Source organism: Aotus nancymaae, unplaced genomic scaffold (genome assembly GCF_030222135.1).
Source record: "Aotus nancymaae isolate 86718 unplaced genomic scaffold, 86718_ANA_hifiasm-v0.15.2.pri h1tg000006l, whole genome shotgun sequence".
In the NCBI taxonomy this organism is placed as follows: domain Eukaryota; kingdom Metazoa; phylum Chordata; class Mammalia; order Primates; family Aotidae; genus Aotus; species Aotus nancymaae.
Window position 1 is genome coordinate 37,579,386 of NW_026988417.1, and position 23,826 is coordinate 37,603,211.

The 23,826-nt window shown below is 44.6% G+C and overlaps 2 long non-coding RNA genes across 2 annotated transcripts; both read left to right on the forward strand.

Moving 5' to 3' along the window:
• Nucleotides 1-2,909: 2,909 nt before the first annotated feature.
• LOC135270626 (uncharacterized) lies at nt 2,910-23,606 on the forward strand. Its single transcript, XR_010338767.1, has 2 exons — nt 2,910-3,029; nt 17,991-23,606. It is a non-coding gene; the product is annotated as an uncharacterized LOC135270626 (long non-coding RNA).
• On the forward strand, nt 6,020-9,034 carry LOC135270628 (uncharacterized). The gene is made up of 2 exons (XR_010338769.1): nt 6,020-6,376; nt 8,475-9,034. It is a non-coding gene; the product is annotated as an uncharacterized LOC135270628 (long non-coding RNA).
• Nucleotides 23,607-23,826: the final 220 nt, after the last annotated feature.

Here is a 23,826-nt window from a genome sequence, read left to right on the forward strand (position 1 = left end):
ATTTTTTAATGATCGCCATTCTAACTGGCATCACGCCAGCTTTCCTTTTTTCTAATCTAAATACTTAACACAAATAGAACACTTATGGAAACTTAAAATCCTATAATAACAACCAAATTTTGCATCCCAAGAAAATTTTAAAAGTTAAGACTGTGTCCAGCTAGATTTATTTATTTGTTATTTATTTATCTATCTGTCTTAGAAACAGGGTCTTGCTGTGCTGCCCAGGCTGGAGTATAGTAGATATTCACAGCAGTGATCAAGCACATTACAGCCTTGAACTCCTGGGCTCAAGCAACCCTCCTGCCTCAGCCTCCTGAGCAGCTGGGACTACAGGCATGTGCTCTGTCACCTGGGTCTAATTAGAATTAAATTAGTGCAGCTCAGTTTATATGTTATCATTACATTACTTGAATTCCATCACCCAAAAGACCCATTAAATTTGGTAAATTAAAAACATCGGAATGGGCGCGGTGGCTCATGCCTGTAATACCTGCACTTTGGGAGGCTAAGGCAGGCAGATCACTTGAGCTCAGGAGTTCAAGACCAGCCTGGGTAACATAGTGAAACCCTGTCTCCACTAAAAATACAAAAACTATCTGGGCATGGTGGTGCATGCCTGTAATCCCAGCTACTCAGGAGACTGAAGCACAAGAATTGCTTGAACCTGGAGGGCAGTAAGCTGAGATGGCACCATTGTACGCCAGCCTGGGTGACATAGCAAGGCTCTGACTGAAAAAAAAATACAAATAAATAATAAAATAAAACATCATTTACAGTTTTGCCCTCAGCTTCACCAGTCACATCAAAATAACAGTGAGTCGTTTAAAAAAAAAAGATATTAATTCACAAGGACAAAGAGAAAAGAAAGTAGAAAGGAAAAGGAAATATTCTGGAAGCTGGAGAGCATACAGGACAAGTGATTACCAGCTTAGCTGACCAAAGAAGCAGGAGCCAGTTCGGGGCAGCCTGCAGTAGGATGATTTGAGACACAGAACCTCAGAAAGACTCAGGAGTTGATGGTCCCAGGGCTGCAAGTGAGGCTGAGAGCAGAAGACTGATTACAAGCCTGCACGGAGGTGCATAGATGCCCCCAGACCTGCCAACTGCTATCTCCAGTCTCAGAAGTTCAGAGTTGACCCCCCAAAAAGGGTTGGTTGGCCAGAGAGACTCCAGCTTCAGCGGCATCAGGGCAGGGCACCATACAGAAAACTGGGGATCAACTGGAGTTCTACATCCTGAACTCTGGGCCCTCATCCCCTTCCCTCCACTCCAGTCTCAGAATGCTGGCAGTCAGGTTTATAATTCTCAAATGAGAAAGGACTTGAGGAAACTGTCTAGCTTAAGAGAAAGGACTCAAAGAAACTACAAAATGGACGTTTCCCAGTGAAACATCCCAGAAAGATCACTGTAAAGGAAAGTTCATCCATTGGAAAACTCCCTCCAGCCCTCAACACCACCATGTATGCACATGCACACACACACACACACGTATGCACACACACACACTACACAACATGCAATCAGCTTTTTAGTGCTTCACTTTTAAATATGGGAAACGAGTCAAGGACGAACAAACATCTGAGAAACTTTCTAATAAGAAAACTGAGATAAAAACAAATAAGATTTTAAAAAGAGCTCAGTAGAAGCAGAAGTAATTTTTTAAAAAGCAGAAGAAAATTTCAAAAAGCTATAATTGATGTGTTCTGAGGGAAAAAAATGAAGGAAATTAGAAAGTTAGATGAAAGCTCATTGAAAGACCAAAATTTGAGCTCTTGGAAATTAAAACTACAGCAGCAGACATACAAAATACAGTAAAAATGTCAGAAGATAAAGTTTGGGAAAGTAAAAAGAAAAATTCAGAAATGGAAAATATACGAAAATACCCCGTGAGAAATAGCACCAATTTTATATAAACTCTTTCAGAGTTTGGGAAAGTAAAAAAAAATTTCGGAGATGGAAAATATAGAAAAAATTAAAGACCTGATGAAGAACTATAATATTCAAATAAAATAAGAGTTCCAGAAAGAGAGAACAGAGAAAATATAAGGGTTGAAACTATTCAAAAAATAATTCAAGAAAATTCTTCAGATTAGGCACAGTGGCTATGCCTGTAATCCCAACACTTTGGGGGCCAAGGCTGGTGTATCGCCTGAGGTCAGGAGTTCGAGACCAGCCTGGCCAACATGATGAACCAACACTCCCCACACACACTAAAAATACAAAAATTAGCTGGGCATGGCGGTGTGCACCTGTAATCCCAGCTACTCAGGAGGCCGAAACAGGACAATCACTTGAACCCAAGAGGCAGAGGTTGTAGTGAGCCGAGATCGCACCACTGCACTCCAGCCTGGGCGACAGAGGGAGACTGTCTCAAAAGAAAAAAGAAAAGAAAATTCTTCAGAGCTGAAAGACATGAGTTTTCATATTGAGAGGCCTCATAGAGTCTCCTGCATAATGAGTTTATAAAGTCCCACACCAAGATACATTATCATAAAACATTGGAATTCCAAGGACAAAAAAGATTCTAAATGCATTCAGAAAGGAAATAGTATGCCTCATTAAAAAGATAAAACACCAGACTTCCCAATGGCTGCACTGGAAGCTAGAAGAGCAACACCTTCAAATTTCTAAGGAAAAATATTTTCAATTTAGAACCCTAAAGCTAGTCCAATATCAATCATATATGAGGTTGAAAGAATTGTGCAGATACTCATGATCTGGAAGCTGCAGGAGGATGTGCTCACCCAAAATGAAAGTGTGAAATGAGAAACAGGGTGTCATGGGACCAAAAAAAAAAAAAAAAAAAAGGGATGCAATACAGAGGAGAACTGAAAGGAATTTTGAGGTTAAGAAAAGGAAATCCCAGGGTGACAGCTGGGCAGCAGATTTTGAGAGCAGCCAGTCCAGATTGCAGCAGGAGGAGAGAGAGCTGCAGGAAGGATCTCTTCCAAAAAAAGATTTACACTGGCAGAACATATGGAGAGATTTACATCTCTGATGCAGGGTTTGGGATGATTTCAGTAAAGGTAAGAAGTCTCTTACCTCTTAAAGAGGTAAGAAGTCTCCTCCTATCCGTGGGGATATGTTCTCAGACCCCCAGTGGATGCCTGAAACCACAGATAGTCTGAGCCCTACATATACTATGTTTTTTCCTATAGTACAGACCTATGATAAAATTTAATTAAGCATAGTACTCTTGGGGCCATTATTAAGTAAAATAAGGGTTACTTGAACACAAGCACTGTGATACCACAATAGTTGATCTGATAACCAAGATGGCTGTTAAGTAACCAATGAGCAGGGAGCACAGATCTTGTGGATAATTTTTTTTTTTTTTTGAGATGGAGTCTCGCTCTGTCGCCCAGGCTGGAGTGCAGCGGTGTGATCTCGGCTCACTGCAACCTCTGCCTCTTGGGTTCAAGTGATTCTCCTGTCTCAGCCTCCCGGGACTACAGGTGTGTGCCACAACAGGCTAATTTTTGTATTTTTAGTAGAGACAGGGTTTCACCAAGTTGGTCAGGCTGGTCTCAAACTCTTGACCTCAGGTGATCCACCATCCTCAACCTCCCAAAGTGTTGGGATTACAGGTGTGAACCCCATGCCTGGCCTAAATTTTTTATTTCTTAAATTTTCCACTTAATATTTTTGGAGTTGAACATGTGGTAACTGAAACCACAGAAAGTGAAACCACAGATAAAGGGGGATTGTTGTACATTGAAAACTAAGCAACAAGAAAAAAATGAGATGATAAACTCCAGTGAAAACAAATAATTGAAAAGGAAAGAAAATATAATCATAATATTCTATGTGGCTCAGCTATAGATATTTTTAAAATCAGAGTTATGTAAACACTAAATATTAATCTTAAAAATTTGTGATAGAGATATAGTGTCAGATGGCAGGAGAGATGTTTGGGGAAAGATGTGTAAATGGTGTTTTGTAACAACTGAATCATAATTCTTTTATAATAGAAAGACAGATAATAATAACTGAAAAGTCAATGTAACAACAGTAGTGCCAGGCACTGTTAGAAGTACTTATTTTTAACAAATTAATTCCTTTTGTTTTATTTATTTATTTATTTATTTTATTTTATTTTATTTTATTTTATTTTATTTTATATTTTTTGAAACGGAGTCTCACTCTGTCACCCAGGCTGGAATGAAGTGGTACAATCTTGGCTCACTGCAACCTTAGCCTCCTGGGTTCAAGCAATTCTCTGCCTCAGCCTCCCGAGTAGCTGAGGTTACAGGCTCACGCCACCATGCCCAGTTAATTTTTGTATTTTTAATAGAAACGGGGTTTCACCATGTTGGCCATGCTGGTCTCGAACTCCTGACCTCAGGTGATCCACTCCCTTGGACTCCCACAGTGCTGGGATTACAGGTGTGAGCCACCATGCCCAACCTGAATTAATTTCTTATAATGCTTACACTAATCTTATGAAGTTTAAAAATGTTTGTAATGGATGAGAATATGTAAAATAGTGATATAAGCATATAATTTAGAAATATGGGGGCAAACTCCAGAAGGAACAGCTATAAAAAAGAAAGTAATTGCCTCTGTGGAGAGAAAATTAGATGGAAAAGAGCATGTAGAGGTCTGCTAGCTTTCAGTAGAAACCTTGGCTAGACGCAGTGGCTTTCACCTGCAGTCCCAGCACTTTGGGAGGCTGAAGTGAATGGATTGCTTGAGCCTAAGAGTTCAAGACCAGCCTGGGTAATATAACGAGACCTCATCTCTACAAAAAATACAAAAATTAACCAGCCTGGTGGTACGCACCTATAGTCCTAGCTACTTAGGAGACTGAGGTGGGAGGATCACTTGAGCCTGGGTGGTAGAGGCTGCAATGAGCCATGTTCACACCACTGCACTCCAGCCTGAGTGACACAGTGAGGCTTGCCAAAAAAAAAAAAAAAAAAAAAAAGACAAAGCATTACAAAACAATTTTTTTGTTTTGTTTTGTTTCAAGACAGAGTCTTGCTCTGTTGCCCAGGCCAGAGAGCAGTGGCACAATCTCAGCTCCCTGCAACCTCCACCCACCAGGTTCAAGCCATACTCCTGCCTCAGCCTTCCAAGTAGTTAGTAGCTGGGACTACAGGCACATGCCACCATGCCTGGCTAATTTTTGTATTTTTAACAGAGACAGGGTTTCACTAAGTTGACCAGGCTGATCTCAAACTGCTGACCTCAGGTGATCTACCCACTTCAGCCTCCCAAAGTGCTGGGATTACAGGTGTGAGCCACTATGCTTGGCCTGAAACCATTTGACTTGTTAAACTTTGTACATATAAAACTTTGATAAACTAAAAATGCTATTAAAACACAATTCAATAGTTTATTAATCTATCAGTGATACGGTGGGGCTCTGGGCCCCGCCCAAATCTCACGTTGACTTGTAATCCCTAGTGTTGGAGGTGGGGCCTGGTAGGAGACTGGATTATGTGGGGGATTGGTTTCTAATGGCTTAGCACCATCTCCCAAGTGGTTTTTCATGATAGAGTTCTCATGAGATCTGGTTGTTTAAAAGTGTGAGGCACCTTCTCCTTCTCTTTCTCTTTCTCTCTCACATTGAGTTATAATGTCTAGCGTTGAAGGTAGGGCCTGGTTGGAAGTGATTGGATCATGGAGACGGTTTCTAGTAGTGTAACATAATTCCCCTAGTGCTGTCTCATGATAGAATTCTCATGACATCTGGTTGTTTAAAAGAATGTGGCACCTTCCCCTTCTCTCTCTCTCTCTCTCTCTCTCTCTCTCTCTCTCTCTCTCTCTCTCTCTCCTGCCACCATGTGGCACCAGCTGTTCCTCTCCTCCCTGCCTGGCCCCTGGCAACCACTGACATTTTCACTGCCTCCATAGTTTTGCTTTTTCCAGAATGTCATATAGTTGGAATCATACAGTGTGTAGCCTTTTCAGATTGGCTTCTTTCACTCAGTAATATGCATTTAAGTTTCCTCCATGTCTTTTCATGGCTGAATAGAACCTGATTTTTCTTTCTTTTTTTGTTTTTGAGATGGAGTTTCACTCTGGTCACCCAGGCTGGAGTGCAATCGCGCATTCTCGGCTCACTGCAACCTCTGCCTCTCCGGTTCAAGCAATTCTTCTGCCTCGGCCTCACAAGTAGCTGGAATTATAGACACCCGCCACCATGCCCAGCTAATTTCAACTGGGTGGTAGCAGGTGCTTATAATTTTTGTATTTTTAGTAGAGATGAGGTTTCACCACATTGGCCAGGCTGGTCTCGAACTCCTGGCCTCAGGTGATCTGCCTGCCTCAACCTCCCAAAGTGCTGGGATTACAGACCTGAGCCACTACACCCAGCAAAGAACCCTGATTTTTAAAAGAATCTTTTCTACTGTACTATTGAACATTTGTAAGTATTTTTGGCTTAAAACTTTAGAAAAACACAATACCCTTCCATCCATATCCCAGGATAACTCTTATCTTTTCTACCTCCAAGGTGGGTTCAGGAATTTGCGGGAGCCCGTGGCCAACCATTCATTAATGCATTCAGTGTCTGTCATCCACCACTGTGACAGTTATTATGGATTCATAACAAATAACCCCAGTGATTAGTGGTGCACTCCATTTATTACGCTCACAGACTCTGTGGGTCAAGACTTGGCCATGGCATACCAAGGATACCCCATCTCTGCTCTGCAATGTCTGAGGCTTCAGCTGGAAGACTTGAGAACTGGAGGGTGGGATCAACTGAAGGCTCATTCATTCACTCATCTATCTGGTGGGTGAAGCTGGCTGTTGGCTGGGGGCATCTTTCACCCTCCACGTGAGCTAGTTGAGGCTTCCTCATAACCCAGTGGCTGGTTTCAGGGTCGAACATCCCTAGGGAGAGAGCAGCAGGCAGAATCCTAATTGCTTTTTGTAATGTAGCCTTGGAAGTCAAGGATTCTGTAGCATTCCAATTATTGAGACAGTCACGGAGTCAGCCCTTCCCCAGTCCTGGGTCTCGGGAGAAGAGAACTAGATTCTGCCTCATGATGGGAAATGGAAAGTTTGTGGAAGAACATGTGAAACTGGAAATATTGCTGTTTCTATTTTTGGGAAACATAGTCACTTCTGCAGGGCAAGGACTTTGCCAGGTCCAGGGATTCACAGTGAAAAGCCATGGTTTCTGACCTCAAGACAAGGGAGAGGACTCATAGGGGAAGTTAACAAGCAACAACACTAATGATTTTAAGTTCTATACTAGTAAATAACTGAAGTGTTTTAGAAAACAGGAAAAGCCTCATTGATATGACAGGAGACAGGGAAATACTGGGTAGAAGAGGGCGGTTCCCTGGCAAAGGCCCCACCTGCAAAAGACCCGCAGCCCTAAACAGGGACAGCCATTTCTGTTTTTGCGTGCAAAAAGTTGCCTTTTGGCCCCCCATGCCCACCTATCCTGTACCCATATAGACCCCAAACCCCAGGATCCAGAAGCAGGTGAGCAGACAAGGAGACAAGCAGACAAATGGCAGAATGGCTCAGCAGAGAAAGAGAAAAGAGGAGGAATGTCTGAACACCGAGAGTTTGGCTGGGGGCGGTTAGAGGAGATCAGCTGCCAGATGGCCAAACTCCAGGGGATGATCAGCTTCCCACTCCACCTCCCTTCGTGGTCCCCCTCCATCCTGCTGAGAGCCACCTCCACCATTCAAGAAAACCCCCACATTTCTCCTTCAAGTCCATGTGTGACCTGATTCTTCTAGGATGCTGGACAAGAGCTTGGAATACAGAGGCTGTCACAGTGGCCCTCTGCCTTTGCTTGTTAACACTCAAGCCGTTCGCAGACGGCTAGGCTAAAAGAGCACATTGTAGCACGTGCCCACTTGGGCTCCTGCACCTGCCGGTCTGCATGCTCCTGCTCCCGTAAGGGGTCTGAGCGGTGGCCGTGACCGAACAGACAAGCCACCCCCCTGTTGCACGTCCTGCGAGAGGGGTGAGGGAACTCTCCCATTTCATTACTACCCAATTTTGGGACTCAAGAAAGGTTTCACAGGGAAATTCTTGCATAATCTCATGGAAAATCTCACATGTATTTGTGAAAATACAGTGTGTATCTGTGGGTTTCAACACAGGTCACAGGGGCCCCCTTCTCAATCCACGTGGGTTGTTATAAGTCTGCCTCAGTCTCCTTGAGAATGACATGATGCTATGTCATTTGGAAGGCAGGAAGTTTCCACACCTTCCAAAACATGGCAATATGAGCCAAGGCAGAGACTGTGGCTCCTGCTTTGGGAGTCACCTGGAATTCTTGAGAGTTAGCAATCCCAGAACCAGGTTTGTTAGGGTTAACTGCTCAACCAGGTTGTATTGAAAATGGTCTGAAGTCAGAGATGACAGACGCAAACATGGGCTCAATTGCTCAGTGAATTTTTCCTTTTCTCTTCCTCCTACTTGTTCCAGCTTCAGGGAGGACTCAGGAGAGCACTGTTTGAAAACCACTGATCTAGTTTTACACTTTCATTTTACAGGAAGAAACTGAGAGCCACAGAGATTCAAGTGACTCATCCAAGGTGACCCAACCCCTGAGTTTATTGGTGGTTGTTTTTTTTACACTATACAAAGCACTAAAAAACATTCATTTGAAACAGGTGAACAAAAATCGAATTTGTAGTGGGGTCTGGGGGGATTATCGTCCAGTCAATTCCTCAATTCATGAAGGAGCATTTGGGACGCCACAGAGAAACATACGCAGGTGTCCCTACTCCCACCCGACACCATTCAGGAGCAGCAGTTCCCTCTCCAATGGACTGGTGTCCCAGGAGGCAATGCACTGAAGCAGATTCATTTCCCTCAGGGCTGTGGGAGGCGATTGAGGCTGAGTGAATGATACAGCCTTTTAATTTGTTTTTAATTGTCGTGTCCTGGTAACCCTTCCAAAGACCCTTTACGGAGAGTAGTTTTTTCACTTATTAACCGCATTCACTAGACTGGAAAAAGAATTCCCCATCTCCCAAGAACTCTCCCTTTCATTCTTCTAATTCCTTTTTTTTTTTTTTTTCCCAGCACCAGGAAAGTAATGTGTGTAAAACTAGAGCCAAGTATATTGTGGTTTCAAATACAAGCCTGTTTGGAGCAGAAGCCCGTGGGATTGCTGCATTTCAGCCTCAGGGGATGGCCTGCCGTTGGCCTCGGCCTGTGTAAGGGAGGGGCTTGAATGGCCCTTTGATTCAGCCCAAGTCTGGGGGTGGAGAGTGGGAAGGGGCAGGCCTGTTATTTGACACTCTCTGTTGGGCTTGGCCCAGGCCTCACTCCTTGTGCAAGCCTCCCTGGAGCCTGCAGGCCCTCTCTGAGGATGCACATTTCAGCCACGGCTGAAATGCATAACATTCCTTGCTGCTTAGAAAGTAGACCCGCAATCCCCAGGGCTCCCAAATTCCATGTGCTTTGAGAATGGTGCTCTTCATAACGTTCCCAATCCACACACACACACAACCCAAACATACACACACAAGCACACACACTCCACATACACCCAAACGTGCACATACACACACACTTCACACACACACACCCAAATATTCACACACATGCACACACTACACACACACCCAAACATACACACACATTCCACACACACACACCTAAATATAAACATGCATGCATAAACTACACACACACCACACACACACACCCAAACATACACACACATGCACACACACTCCACCCACATCCCAAACACATACATAGTTTATACACACACCCCAAACATATACACACACTCCACACACACACCCTAAACATACACACACGCACACACTCCACACACACACAACTCCCATACACACACTCTACACACACACTCCACACACACCCCAAACATACACATACACACACTTCACACACACCCCAAATATACACACACATGCACACACTACACACACACCCAAACATACAAACACGTGCACACATGCACTCCACACACACACCCAGACATACACACATGCACATACTCCACATATACACTCCATACACACACCCTAAAACATACACACACTACACACACCCATACACACATATGCACATACTACACACACTATACACATATTACATACACAATCTACACACACACTCCATGCACACACTTTATACACACATCCCAAACATATGCACACTCTACACATACACCCCAAGCATACACACACATTCCACACACACACCCATACACACACACTCCACACAGACCCCAAGCATACACATACACACAGTCTACACACACACACAAACATATACATGCACACATTACACACACCCCAAACACACACACACTCCACACACACCCAAACATACATACACATGCACACACTCCATACATACATACTCCACACACTCTACACATACACTCCCCACATGCTCCATATGCACACACCCCAAACATACACAACACACCCATACACAAACACTCCACACACAAACCTCCAGAAACATACACATACACACACACTCAACATGCACACACACCCAAACATACACACACATGCACATACACTATGCACACCCAAACATACACACACACACTCCACACACATACTCCATACACATACACCAACATACACACACTCCACACACACTGTACACATACACACTCCATACATGCACACCCAAATATACATATACACACTCCAAACATATATACACACACTTCACACACATACTCTACATACACATTCATACACACATCTACATACACACCCCAAACATATACACACACCACATATACACACACACTCCACACACACCCCAAACACACATACACAGACCCTAAACATCCACATCCACACACATACATCCATCCACATCCACACACATACATCCATCCACATCCACACACACATACACACTCAAACACATTCACACATAAAAATCACACACACATACACACACTACATGCAGACACCCCCTCACACCCATACATACACTCCACACACACTCTACACTCACATACACACACTCCACATACCTCACAATACACACCCCATACACACCCTCCACAGACACACATCCTACACACTTTACTATGGCATTGACCATGTGTTTGTTTGCTAGCTGATTTTTAAAGTATTTATTATCACTGTTGTCTGCATGGAAAACCTGAGAATAGACAGGCATATTATCAGAATTAGTAACAGAGCTTACGAAGAGTAAGAAGTAAATGCAGTAGTGTGGGTATAGCCCTGGATGTTGGAGAACGAGTTGGAATCCTGGCTTCACCACTCATGCTGGAATCTACTTAAGCTCTCTGCACTTCTTTGGACTTCAGTTTCCTCATCTATAAATAGTTATAATAATAAGAGCTGCCTCACTGGATCATTGTGAGATTGAATGGCAAAATGCCTAGAACAGTGCCTGACACATGGAGAGAGTTATATGAATGTCTGCTGTTATGATAAGGTAGTATGATATTCTGATACGGCTTTGAGATCAATATGCAAAAATTGATAGTATTCTAAACACTGCAACAAATAGTGAGAAAATATAACTTGTAAAAGATCACACTTATATAACTTGTAATAGCAAAAACATAAGATATCTTGGAATAAATCTGACAAATGATGTGCCTGATCTTAAAAAGAAAAGTATAAAATGTTAACAAATGTAATTAAAGAGACTGACATAAATGGAGAACTATTCGATGTTCTTCATGAAAAATTGATTACCTGGAATACTTTTCTTCCTCTCATATAATTCCTTAATTCAAAGTAGTTCAAAACAAAATATTGATTGGTATTTTTAGTGTATGTTGTGGAACTGGATGAGTTTGATTTTAAACGGAGACTGGTAAATAATTAAGAAGCGTGGGATCAGCACAGAGATTGACAAATAGAACCATGAAATGCAAACAGACGTCCAGGAAGACTTTCCGTCATTTATAGAAACTTGACAGATGGCAAAGGTGATATTGCAGGTCAGTGGAAACAGGATGAATTATTCAAAAATAATAATACTGGGGCAATTAATCAGGCATTAGCAAAAGCTCAAAATTAGATCCTAGCTTCAGTCATACCCTGGACTAAAGAGTTCAGTGTGAAAAACAAAACAAAGCTGAACATCTTCCTGATGACCCTGGGTCACAGGAGCATTTCTTTTTCTTTCTTTCTTTCTTTCTTTCTTTCTTTCTTTCTTTATTTTTTTGAGACAGAATCTTGCTCTGTTGCCTAGGCAGGAGTGCAGTGGCGTGATCCCGACTCACTGCAACCTCTGCCTCCCGGGTTCAAATGATTCTCCTGCCTCAGCCTCCCGAGTAACTGGGACTGCAGGCGCCCACCACCACACCCAGCTAATTTTTTTGTATTTTTAGTAGGAACAGGGTTTCACCACGTTGGCCAAGACGGTCTTGATCTCTTGACCTCATGATCCGCCCACACAAGATTGGAAAGCACACACCATACAGGAAAAACAGATAAATGTGACTATGTTGACGTTAACTTTGTTACTGTTTTATTATTTTCTGGTTCACCAGGGTAGGTTACGGTCCCAGTTTTGCACTGTCTCCGCACAGTATCATCACACAGCTGTGGCCTTTACATGGTGACTTTGCGTCACCTGCCTGTAGGGTGGGTAGCATGCATCTCCACACAATTGAGTTTGAGTCTCACTGGGTGACTTGCTTTGGCCAACAGAATGTACGACAACATGCATGATGCCCAACCGATTTTTTTTTTTTTTTTTTTGAGAGAGTCTCGTTCTGTCACGCAGGTTGGAGAGCAGTGGTGCAATCTCCACTCACTGCAGCCTCCGCCTCCCAGGTTCAAGCAATTATCATGCCTCAGCCTCCTGGGTAGCTGAGATTACAGGCATGCGCCACTACACCTGTCTAATTTTTGTATTTTTAGTAAAGATGGGGTTTCATCACGTTGGCCAGGCTGGTCTTAAATTCCTGATCTCAAGCGATCCACCTACCTCGACCTCCCAAAGTGCTGGGATCACAGGCGTGAGTCACTGCACCCGGCCCCAACCTGAGATTTTAAATGTGCTTGTGTGGTTTTCTTTGGCCTCTTCTGTTTATCGTGAGATGAGCATACCCTGAGTAATTGCTATCTTTGAATGTGAAATATAGACCACAGACTTAAACCAGACCTGAAGTCTGAGGCAGACCCACCCTGGTTGAACAATAGAACTGTGAGTTAGAAAAATACAATTTTTTTTTTTTTTTTTGCTTAACTACTGAGATTTATCTGCAATATTATCCTAGTAATAACTGACTAGTAGGTCAACTTATTCAAAAAAAATTTTTTGGAGGGGAAAGGACATCAGGGCTCATAGAATCAGTAAGAGGGTAGAGGCTTCGAAACAGGCAGGAACCAGGATATTTCTCGGGGATGGATTCCAGGACCACTAGCAAGTGTAAAAAGCAGGGTCATAAGGCGAGGGCACAACTGCTAGGATGAAATAGAATTATTTTCTGCTTCTTTGATCCTCTGGTCAAGATCCAAATACTAGAAAGAGAGTATGCAATTGTCCTAGCTTGTACTACCTCCACCCATGAACTAGAGAGTACAGGTATCTTGGTCACTCTCTCCCAGACCATAGCCCTGGGAAGAAAGAAGGTCTCAAAAGAAAATGATGAGCCGGGCATGATGGCTCACACCTATAATCCCAACACTTTGGGAGGCCAAGGTGGGCGGATCACTTGAGGACAGGAGTTCGAGACTAGCCTGGCCAAGATGGGGAAATCTGTCTCTACTAAAAATACAAAAATTAGTTGGGTGTGGTGACTCGCACCTGTAATCCCAGCACTTTGGGAGGATGGGGCAGGTGGATCACTTGAGGTCAGGAGTTTAGGACCAGCCTGGCCAATATGGTGAAACCCTGTACATACTAAAAATACAAAACTTAGCGGGGCATGGTGGCATGCGCCTGTAATCCCAGCTATTCAGGAGCCTGAGGCAAGAGAATCACTTGAACGCGGGAGACGGAGGCCGCAGTGAGCCGAGATTGTGCCACTGCACTCCTGCCTGGGTGACAGAGTGAGACTCCAACCCCCACCCCCCACAAAAAAAAAGGAAATGGTGTACTTTTCAGAAGAAAAGATTGACACTAGGTAGCCAGAAACCAGAAATGGCCAGGACACATGCTGACCAAGCAGCCTTCTGATGATGCCATTTCATCCCGTGAGGGCCTCCAGGAGAGAACACCGCCAGCATATGCACTGGCCTGGTCACCTCAATAGCCATATCTCTCACAGTGAACTTGCGCTCTGTCTTGAAAGAAGGCCGTTCTACTCTGTGGCTCACCAGAACTGCCTTCCTGTGTCTGGATAGGACCTAACTCCACACTCCTAGTGACTTAACCCAGGTGCTACTTCCCAAGCACTAGGTGGCTTCTCTCCAAGTCTTCTCCAAGGCCAGCACTCTTCTTGTCACACACGTAGTCTAGGCGGAGCATAAGGGAAATCCACGGAGTAACAGCAAACAAGTTGGTTGATATTCAATTTGGACACCAAATTGCTTTGGAGATGACAGTGGCTTGATGTTACATAAGCAGCCAGGCAGAGCTGGGGATCATTTTGAGGGGGAAAATCACCCAAATAAAACTGTGTTTTAGGAAAATTAACCTTCCTAGGTTGTATAGGTTGAAGAATGAAAAGGAGACACTGCCCACGGACTCTTTTTCTCTATAGTGTAGCTTTTTCAAGCTAGAAGAACAACTATAATACTTTCTGAAGTCAGTTTCCTTATCTGCAACTTCCCCACAATCTCCCATCCAAGGCCAAGGTAGCCTGATCCCACTAGTCATCAGAGACCAGATAAAGTCAGGTGTGTTCAGGATTGTATGGTGTGCCATTTATAAAGCACTCAGGGTGTGCTTCTACACCGGGGGTTACCAGATTGCGGGCTAAGAATACCTTGGAGAGCTTTGGAGCTGTTTCACGAGACCCCAAGTCTATCTATGCCACAACCATGGTCTGAGGCTTGGTAGATAACATAATTTATATCCCTCTACTACCCTTCCCTGAATATCTATAGATGTTATTGGATGTTACTGGATTTAATTCAATGCAAATTCATTTTCAAGAGTTACTTAATTTATGGTAATAGTTTCTTCTTAGTGTAGATTTTCCTAACCAACAAATACTACAAACAAAATGATGCCACATGGGAGTCTGCAAAATAGAGATCACTATTTTGATCTCAGGTTGTTCTAAGGTTCAAATGACTATGTATGTGGAGGTGCTTAGAACAGTGCTTGGGACACAATAAATATGCAGTAAAGGCCGGGCACGGTGGCTCATACCTGTAATCCCAGCACTTTGGGAGGCTGAGGTGAGCAGATCATGAGGTCAAGAGATCGAGACCATCCTGGTCAACATGATGAAACCCTGTCTCTACTGAAAAAAAATAATAATAATACAAAAATTAGCTGGCCGTGGTGTCGCGCCTGTAGCCCCGGCTACTCAAGAGGCTAAGGCAGAAGAATCACTTGAACTCGGGAGATCGAGGTTGCAGTGGGCCAAGATCGCGCCACTGCAACTGCACTCCAGCCTGGAAGACGGAGCAGGATTCTGTCTCAGATATATATATATGCAGTAAATACCAACCATTATCATAAAGCGATCCTCATTCTTGAAAGGTGGAGCTCACTCATCTAGATGATCTTTGAAGCCATGCTTTGTGCCTCTGAGCTTTAATGGCTTTATAAATTCTATGAACAATCGTGATGGGAGCAGACATTCTTTGAGATCTGTTGCTGTCGCTGATGCAGAAAGTGACTTAGCCTATGAGCCATTCTTCTAAGCTTGGATAGAAGGCGTCCTTGGAAGAGGGCCCATATCTCTTCAATTGACAGTGTGGCCCAGAGAGGCCGCAGTCCAAGGCCTCTGCGCACTAGCACAAGGGCGGTCTGTTTCCTAGAGGGAGGAATGAACTGATTGCTGTTATGTCTCACGCCGCTCGTCCACCGCAAAGCTCAGCGAAAAATACTAAAGTGATCGCAAGGTGGCGCTGCGACCCAAAATTTCACACAGGAGCTCACAGCCTCAGTTCCATTTTTTGGTTGGTTTTTGATCATATCAATTATTTTGATTATCTTTAGAGATGGAAACACAAAACTTAAGAATTTTGTAGAGAACTTGAGTGACGTTAAGAGTGTGTCCTCAGAGTCCAGTTTAAGAAGCACTGCTTCAGAATGGGAAGTCCTGGAGTTGCTGGAAGTACCCTGCCTTCATTACCCAAATGTTTAATGCTCAAGTCAGGGTGAGGGTCTCGGAGGTGATTTATTCCTGAATTCGGGTATTTGCAAGCTTTTCAAAGCTTTCAGAGCTATCACAATCAAAGGGCCACAAGATGGAGAAGCCACTTCTTGAAAAAATATCCTTTATTTTAGGAAAGTAATTTTTTAAAAATTTGAATAGGTTTTGGGAGACCAGATGGTGTTTGGTTACACGCATAAGTTCTTTAGTTTCTGAAATTTTGGCGCCCTCATCACCCAAGCAGGGTACACTGTACCCAATTTCTAGTCTATTATTCCTCACCCCCGTCCTGCCCTTTCCCCTGAGGCCCGAAAGTCCATTGTACCATTCTTACGCCTTTGCATCCCCATAGCTTAGCTCCCATTTATAAGTGAGAACGTACCATAGTTGGTTTTCCATTCCTGAGTTACTTCACCTAGAATAATAGTCTCCAATTCCATCCAGGTTGCTGCAAATGCCATTATTCTGTTCCTTTTTAAGGCCCTCGGTTCATTTTTTTAGAAAAAGAATATATGATATTTTACATATTTATGGAGTACATGTGCTATTTTGTTACATGCATTAAATGTGTAATGATCAAGTCAGGGCATTTGGGGTCTCCATCACCCGGAGTATCATTTCTATGTGCTGGGGAACATTTCATGTTCTCTCTTCTAGCTACTTTGAAATATACAATACATTGTTGTTAACTTTGGTCACTTTACTCTGCTGTTGAACTCCACCCCTCCCAAAAAAGAGGTTGTATTGCTCAGTTTGTTTTTAAAGCCTTCTTTCTCAAGCTTTACTGTGCATAAAATCCAGCCAGGATCTTGCTAAAATGCAGCTTCTGAATCGGTAGGCCTGGAGGGAGCCTGAAAGTCCTCATTTCTGATGTCGCTCAGGTGAAGTGAATGCTGAAGCCTGGTTTTAGCTCAAGTAGAGCTTTCAGCAATTCTCTGTTCTTGTTTCTGATTAGGGACAGGAGTGAGAATTAAGTAGGCCAGAAAAATGGCCCCTTTCTGTGCCTTTAGGAGGTGATGAAGAGCAAGAAGAAAGAAAAATCAGAAACAACCAAAGAAAACCAGGGCGGCTTTCTCTTTGCATTTCAGTCCCATGAGACTTTCAGTTCTGCCCTCGGAGGGGACCGACTCAAGGTAGCAGGTGCCCTGGTGAAGGTGAGTTGTGGAGAAGGTCAGACCTTCCCAGCTGGTTCTTTCTCTGACACAAGGCCTCCTTCCAGAATTTGTTACAGAATTTACAACACACAAAGTGACCCGCTGCTTCAGCAAACACTTCATGGCTTCCCCCCAACCCAAGTCAGGGTTCCTAAGAGAGTGCATAGAAAGTAGGGGTGGTGGCAGGGCACAGTGGCTCACGCCTATAATCCCAGCACTTTGGGAGGCTGAGGCGAGAGAATCACTAGGTCAGGAGATTGAGACCATCCTGGCCAACACGGTGAAACCCCGTCTCTACTAAAACATAAAAATTAGCCAGGCATGGTGGCAGTGCCCATAGTCCCAATTACTCAGGTGACTGAGGCAGGGGAATGGCTTGATCGCAGGAGGCAGAGGTTGCAGTGAGCCAAGATCGCAAGATCGCACCACTGCTCTCCAGTCTGACAGCAGAACAAGACTCCATCTCAAAAAAATAAAATAAAAAACACAAAAAACAAAAACAAAAAAACCGGAAAGTCAGGGTGGAAGGGGCCAAACTTAGAATTGAAGAAGTGGAGTAACAGGAAGAGGCTCTCGGCTGGCAGTGTTACTCTTGCATACACAATGAGATCTATTTTAATCCCATGAACTTCTGCTTTCCACAGCGAGAAGACCCTGTGGGGAGCAACCGATGAAGTGAAACCGCTTCTAACCCAGTGCGGGGCGTCTGTAAGTATGGACAGGCCCTCGCTTTAAGGTAGATGCGTGCTGCAAAATGGGAAGTTGCATTTTAATTTTATTATTTGGATTTGGTTTAGATCTTAGATCTATGTGATTTAACAAGTATAACTCATGACAGACTTAGAACAGTGGATGGCACATTTGAAATCTCAAGAAAGGCTGAGCATGGTGGCTCATGCCTGTATTCCCAACACTTTGGGAGGCTGAGGTGGGAGGATCACTTGAGCCCAGGAGTTCATGATCAGCCTGGGCAATACAGTGAGACAAAGGTTTTTCCTTTTTAATGATCTTCATATGTCATTTTTGTCATTTTTATTCTTCAGCCTGAAGGTGAGTTTTGAGACAGTAAAACATTCAAAGCAAAATTCAATCTATTCAGTTTTTAATCTGTGATAATGGTTCAAGTTAGAGTTTCTTCAGCTACCTGCTTGGAAGGGCTAAGGAGGATGCTGGCTCTATGTTTTCTCTGAGGCTCTGACGATGGAGTTAATTTCCCACCTCTCCCAGGCAGCTTTAGAAGACAAACTTTCCCATCCAATTTGCAGAAAACATGGATCAGGGTGTCCTGGCTGCACCCAAACCAAGAATAACAGTTTGGCTTTTATCTGGGTGATGTTTACTCCTCTGCATCTGTGTGCATGAATTGATATGCATAGGTGGGTGGAAGGAGGAATACTTGGGGGTCGGAAAGGAGAGATGGGATGCAATCAGTACAGTGGAAAGGACGGGGTGCTGTCTCCCTCCTTGCCCCGTTGGGCTGGTTTGGAAATCCCACGAAGGAGGAATGAGAGCTGAAGAAATGGGTTTCATGCGAAACTCAGTGAGATGGTGGATCCCAGCATCAAAGCACTGGGATGCTGAGAGGTTGACACACAATTTTGAGGAGAGAATTATCGAAACTACTGCTAGCTCTGTGGAACCCGACATGGCTCCTGTCTCAAGGATAGTTGCATTTGGGATTACTGGGAGAAAGCACCCTTAGCATGGTTGTAACCATCATTGAGAAAGCACCTTCATTCGGCAAGGTCAATAGTGAGAGACTCTTGCAAGGACATGCAAAGGGCCCAGGGTTAGCTGCTGCAAGCTAGAGGGGAGTAGACTGCAGCAGCGTGGCGAGAGGAGCTGACAGTAAGCTGTTGGCACTTGCGAGAATCTCAGGTTTGAATGGAAATACTCGTGTGCATGTTTGCAGGAGGGCAAGAGGCCCCGCCTCAGCAGGTGGGAGCAGGAATAAGAACTGGGCTTACTGATGTTGTCGTGGCTTCTTTGTAGCCACAGGCTGGTGAGTATTGGCAGCATTTGGGTTACACACATCATGAAAAGAATTGCTTTTCCACAATGAGATACCGCCATCCAAGAATAGGGTCTAGCAGGAACAAGTCTGTCCATGTTACTATACATAGGAAAGAAATGAATTCTTCATGTCACAAGCTCTTGCTCTACCAGTATTGCATCTGTGAAAGCAGGCTCTGGGCAGGGACAGTGGCTCATGCCTGTAATCCAGTACTTGGGAGGCCGAGGTTGGTGGATCGTCTGAGGTCAGGAGATCGAGACCAGCCTGGCCAACATGGTGAAACCCCGTCGCTACAAAAAATATAAAATGTAGCCTGGTGTGGTGGTGCACACCTGTAATCCCAGCTGCTCGGGAGGCTGAGGCAGGAAAAGCACTTGAACTTAGGAGGCAGATGTTGCAGTGAGTGAGACAGCATCACTGTACCCCAGACCTGGGTGAGAGTGAGACTCTGTCTTACACACACACACACACACACACACACACACACACACAAAGCAGGCTCTGTCATCACACTGTCTTGCATTTCTGTCACTAGCCATGAAACCTTGACTTCTGGTTGGGGACTTTATCTGTTAATAGGAATAATTATAAAATTTAACCCTTATATCTATGCAATTTTAGAAGTATAACTCATGACAGACTTAGAACAGTGGCTGGCACATTTGAAATCTCAAGAAGGGCTGCGCATGGTGGCTTATGCCTGTATTCCCAACACTTTGGGAGGCTAAGGTGGGAGGATCACTTGAGCCCAGGAGTTCAAGATCAGCCTGCACAATATGGTGAGACCCTGTCTCTACAAAAAAAATTAAGATGTGAGCAGAGCATGGTGGCACGTGCACATGCCTGTAGTCCCGTCTACACAGGAGGCTGAGGTGGGAGGATCATCTGAGCTGGGAGGGGTGGAGGTTGAAGTGAACCGTGGTCATGTCACTGCACCCCAGCTTCGGCAACAGAGTGAGACCTTGTCTTTAAATAAGTAAATAAATCCTCAAGAAAGGTTAGTGCCTTGTATTGGTAAGTACATGACAGCATGGTAAGTACTAATGACAGCATGATGGAAACATTTTTCCAGAAATAAAGGAGCCAGAAAGAGATTGAGGGTGCAGGGTTAGTGAGTCCAGGAATCAAAGATATCGATTCCAATGGAATATCAGATGCTTTCAGCAGCTTTCTTTAGCCTGTTTTTGTTTGTTTGTTTGGTTTTCCCCGGGCCAAAGGCACTGCTGACAGGAAAGACACTTAAAGTCCTCAGGTCTAGAAGTTCCTGGGCATGACTAAGGATCTAACTCTCTTCACAGGGAGAACACAGTCTAATATTGTGGTGCCTTAACCCATCATGACCTAAAATAAGAAAGACCTCATCTCTTTTCCATTTTTAATACACGTCACAGGAAGAACATCCAATAAGCTTAATATTGTGGTCTTAGAATCTGCCTGTTCCAATCTGCCAGAGCAATCCATCTTACCACTGAATTTCACCACATCATCCATTAGCACTCGAGACAAAAACTGTCCTGTGGCCAATGACTTCCTCTGAAATGGAAACAAATCATTGTACAGCTAAGAAATCAGAAGCAATACACATTCTTGCTGCATAAGCCAAGATATACTCCTTCTCAGGACTGCAGGGCCCCTGTCTATAAAATAATTTGATTAAAAAATATATTTTGGCCAGGAGCAGTGGCTCATGCCTGTGATCCCAGCACTTTGGGAGGCTGAGACGGGAAGATCATCGGAGGTCAGGAGATCGAGACCAGCCTGGCCAACATGGTGAAACCCCATCTCTACTAAAAATACAGAAATTATCCAGGCATGGTGGTGCACACCTGTAATCCCAGCTACTTGGGAGGCTGAAGCAGGAGAATCGCTTGAACCTGGGAGGTGGAGGTTGCAGTGAGCCGAGATTGTGCCACTGTACTCCAGCCTGGGTGATAGTACAAGACTCCATCTCAAAAAAAAAATGTTTTGAGGCTAAGCACAGTGGCTCACATCTGTAATCTCAGCACTTTGAGAGGCCAAGGCAGGCAGATTGCTAGAGCCCAGGAGTTCAAGACCAGCCTGGGTAACATGGCAAAACCCTGTCTCTACCAAAAAATATACAAAAATTAGCTAGGAGTGGTAGTATACGCCTGTAGTCCCAGCTACTCAGGAGGCCAAGGTAGGAGGATCGCTGGAGCCCTGGAGGTGGAAGTTACAGAGAGCTGTGATCGCACCACTACACTTCTGCACTCCAGGTGAGAATGAGCTCCTGTCTCAAAAAAATAAAAGAGATTTTGAAATGAATGGACTCATGTGAGGTCCAGAGTTATTAATGAGGATGGGTACAGAAGAGTCATTTGCCTATTGTTTATTTTCCAGCTGGTACCTGTGAGGATTCTTTGTAGCATCTAAGCAACATCTCTTTCTATTCAAACACAGGAGCCATCTCTTCACGCATTTTATTGTCCAGTGCGCCGTTCCTGGTTGATTGCATCTCTCACCGAGAAGAACACAGCAGCAGTGTTGTAATTAACCACAAGGCAGCTCTTCAGAGCCTGCTCGCATTATGCGGTGTAGGTCTTCTTGCCTCTGCAGTTCCCTGACAGTATGTTTGTGATGCTGGTTGAATTATTCCCCGTGCCGCCACATCATCCATCCACCCTGGCTTCCCGGGACTCTCAAAGGTTGTTACTGTGCTTCGTGGATGCAAGCATTCCCCAGAGGATGCAGGGAAATGTGAGCCTGTACAGTATTCGTTTTCTGATTCTGTTGTTTACCATTCCGAATTTTATAGTATAAACATCAAACCACCCACCATCCAGACGCATTTTCTCTTGGCCTCTTGAGCTGGTAACCACTGCATTCCTACAATGGAAGCACTTTTGATTTTGACTGAATCCCTGCCTTCCGCATGCCGCCAATAGCAGGGAGGGTAGGCAAAGGGTCTGTGCACAAGGAAAGAAAAGCAGTCTCACTCCTGCAAGAAACATTCCTCCCTCATCAGGCACAGCTTAATACTGACTGGCAGGGCACCATGTCACCATGGGAGACAAGAGAGGACGTTGATTGGAAGGTCCATTGGTGTTCAGTGATGGCAGCTATTGCCCTGGATGCCAGAGGCTGGGGCACAGGAGGGCACAGGGTAAAGGACACCTGCTAGCACACCTGCCACCCTCAAGACAAGAGGTGGCACCACAGTCAAAACACAGATGGACACAGGTCCACACTGGTGGCTCAAGGCCAAGGGTCAGTGATGAGCTGCTGGTAGCCAAAACCCTGAAGTCATTTTGTGTTCAATGTGAGAGTCACCCCATTCAACAAGCCAGCACCATTCTCAGGCCCAATCCTGGGGGGCCTATACTGTTTGCCAGGGCACCCACCTCAAATGGGGACCCAACACCAGTCTCTAGCAGGGCCCCATAGACGTGAATTCCAGAGTTCCTTGGGATATCCAGTTGACCCCATGTTTGGGGTAGAGGGTCAATGGTCATCTCGAAGGGGAGAAATGAAGACTGGGGACCACATGGGTCTGGGTCTGGGCTGGGGCATCCCACTTGGGGAGCACTGACAGTCCTAATTGTACCAGGCCCTCAGAAGGACTTAAAAAGTTCAAGGGAGGCCTTCCAAAGCACGGGGTAAAGGGAGATCTGAGGCTGGGCCCAGGGCAAGGGCTTCGTTGGTCCAGTGCTAACCCATCTCCTTTAAAAAGGCTGAGACAGCAAAAGAACGGGGGCAGTGGTTGGGGGCGGGGGAGCCAGGCACCCCATTTGCAGTAATTCATATAATCTTCAGACTCCAAAATAGTTAAAGGGCTGCCCACAGCAAGCCCCTGAGATCTGGCAGTTTCTAACAGGAAGAGGCAAAGAGAAGATCCATGAAGTGCGTGGGGGAGGGGTGAAGAAATGGGCCAGTGATGGTAGGTCCCAGAAAGTGTCCGCAAAAATACAGATCTGCCTCTGATATGGTTCGGTTGTATCCCCACCCAAATTGCATCTTGAATTATAGCCTCAATTCCCACATGTTATGGGAAGGACTCAGTAGGAGATAATTGAATCATGGGGTGGTTTTTCCCAATACTGTTCTCATGGTAGTGAATAACTCTCATGAGATCTGATGGTTTTACAAGGGGTTTCTCTTTTTGCTTGGCTCTCATTCCCTCTTGTCTGCCACCATGTACAACGTGCCTTTCACCTCCTGCCATGATTGTGAGGCCTCTCCAGGCACATGGAACTGTGAGTCCATTAAACCTCTTTTTCTTTATAAATTATCCAGTCTCAGGCATGTCTTTATCAGCAGCATGAAAACAGACTAATACACCCCCTTACAAGTAAAATCTGTATCCTTGATTTCCAGCAACAAGGGCTGACACTGAAGGAGGCAGCCTTGGCAACAGAGGCCCTGCTGGACTTCAGAGGAGCAGAGAGGGCCAATCAAGAAAGGGTCCACAGAAAGAAAATCCTTGGGCAGTGGACCTGTGCCAGGAACTG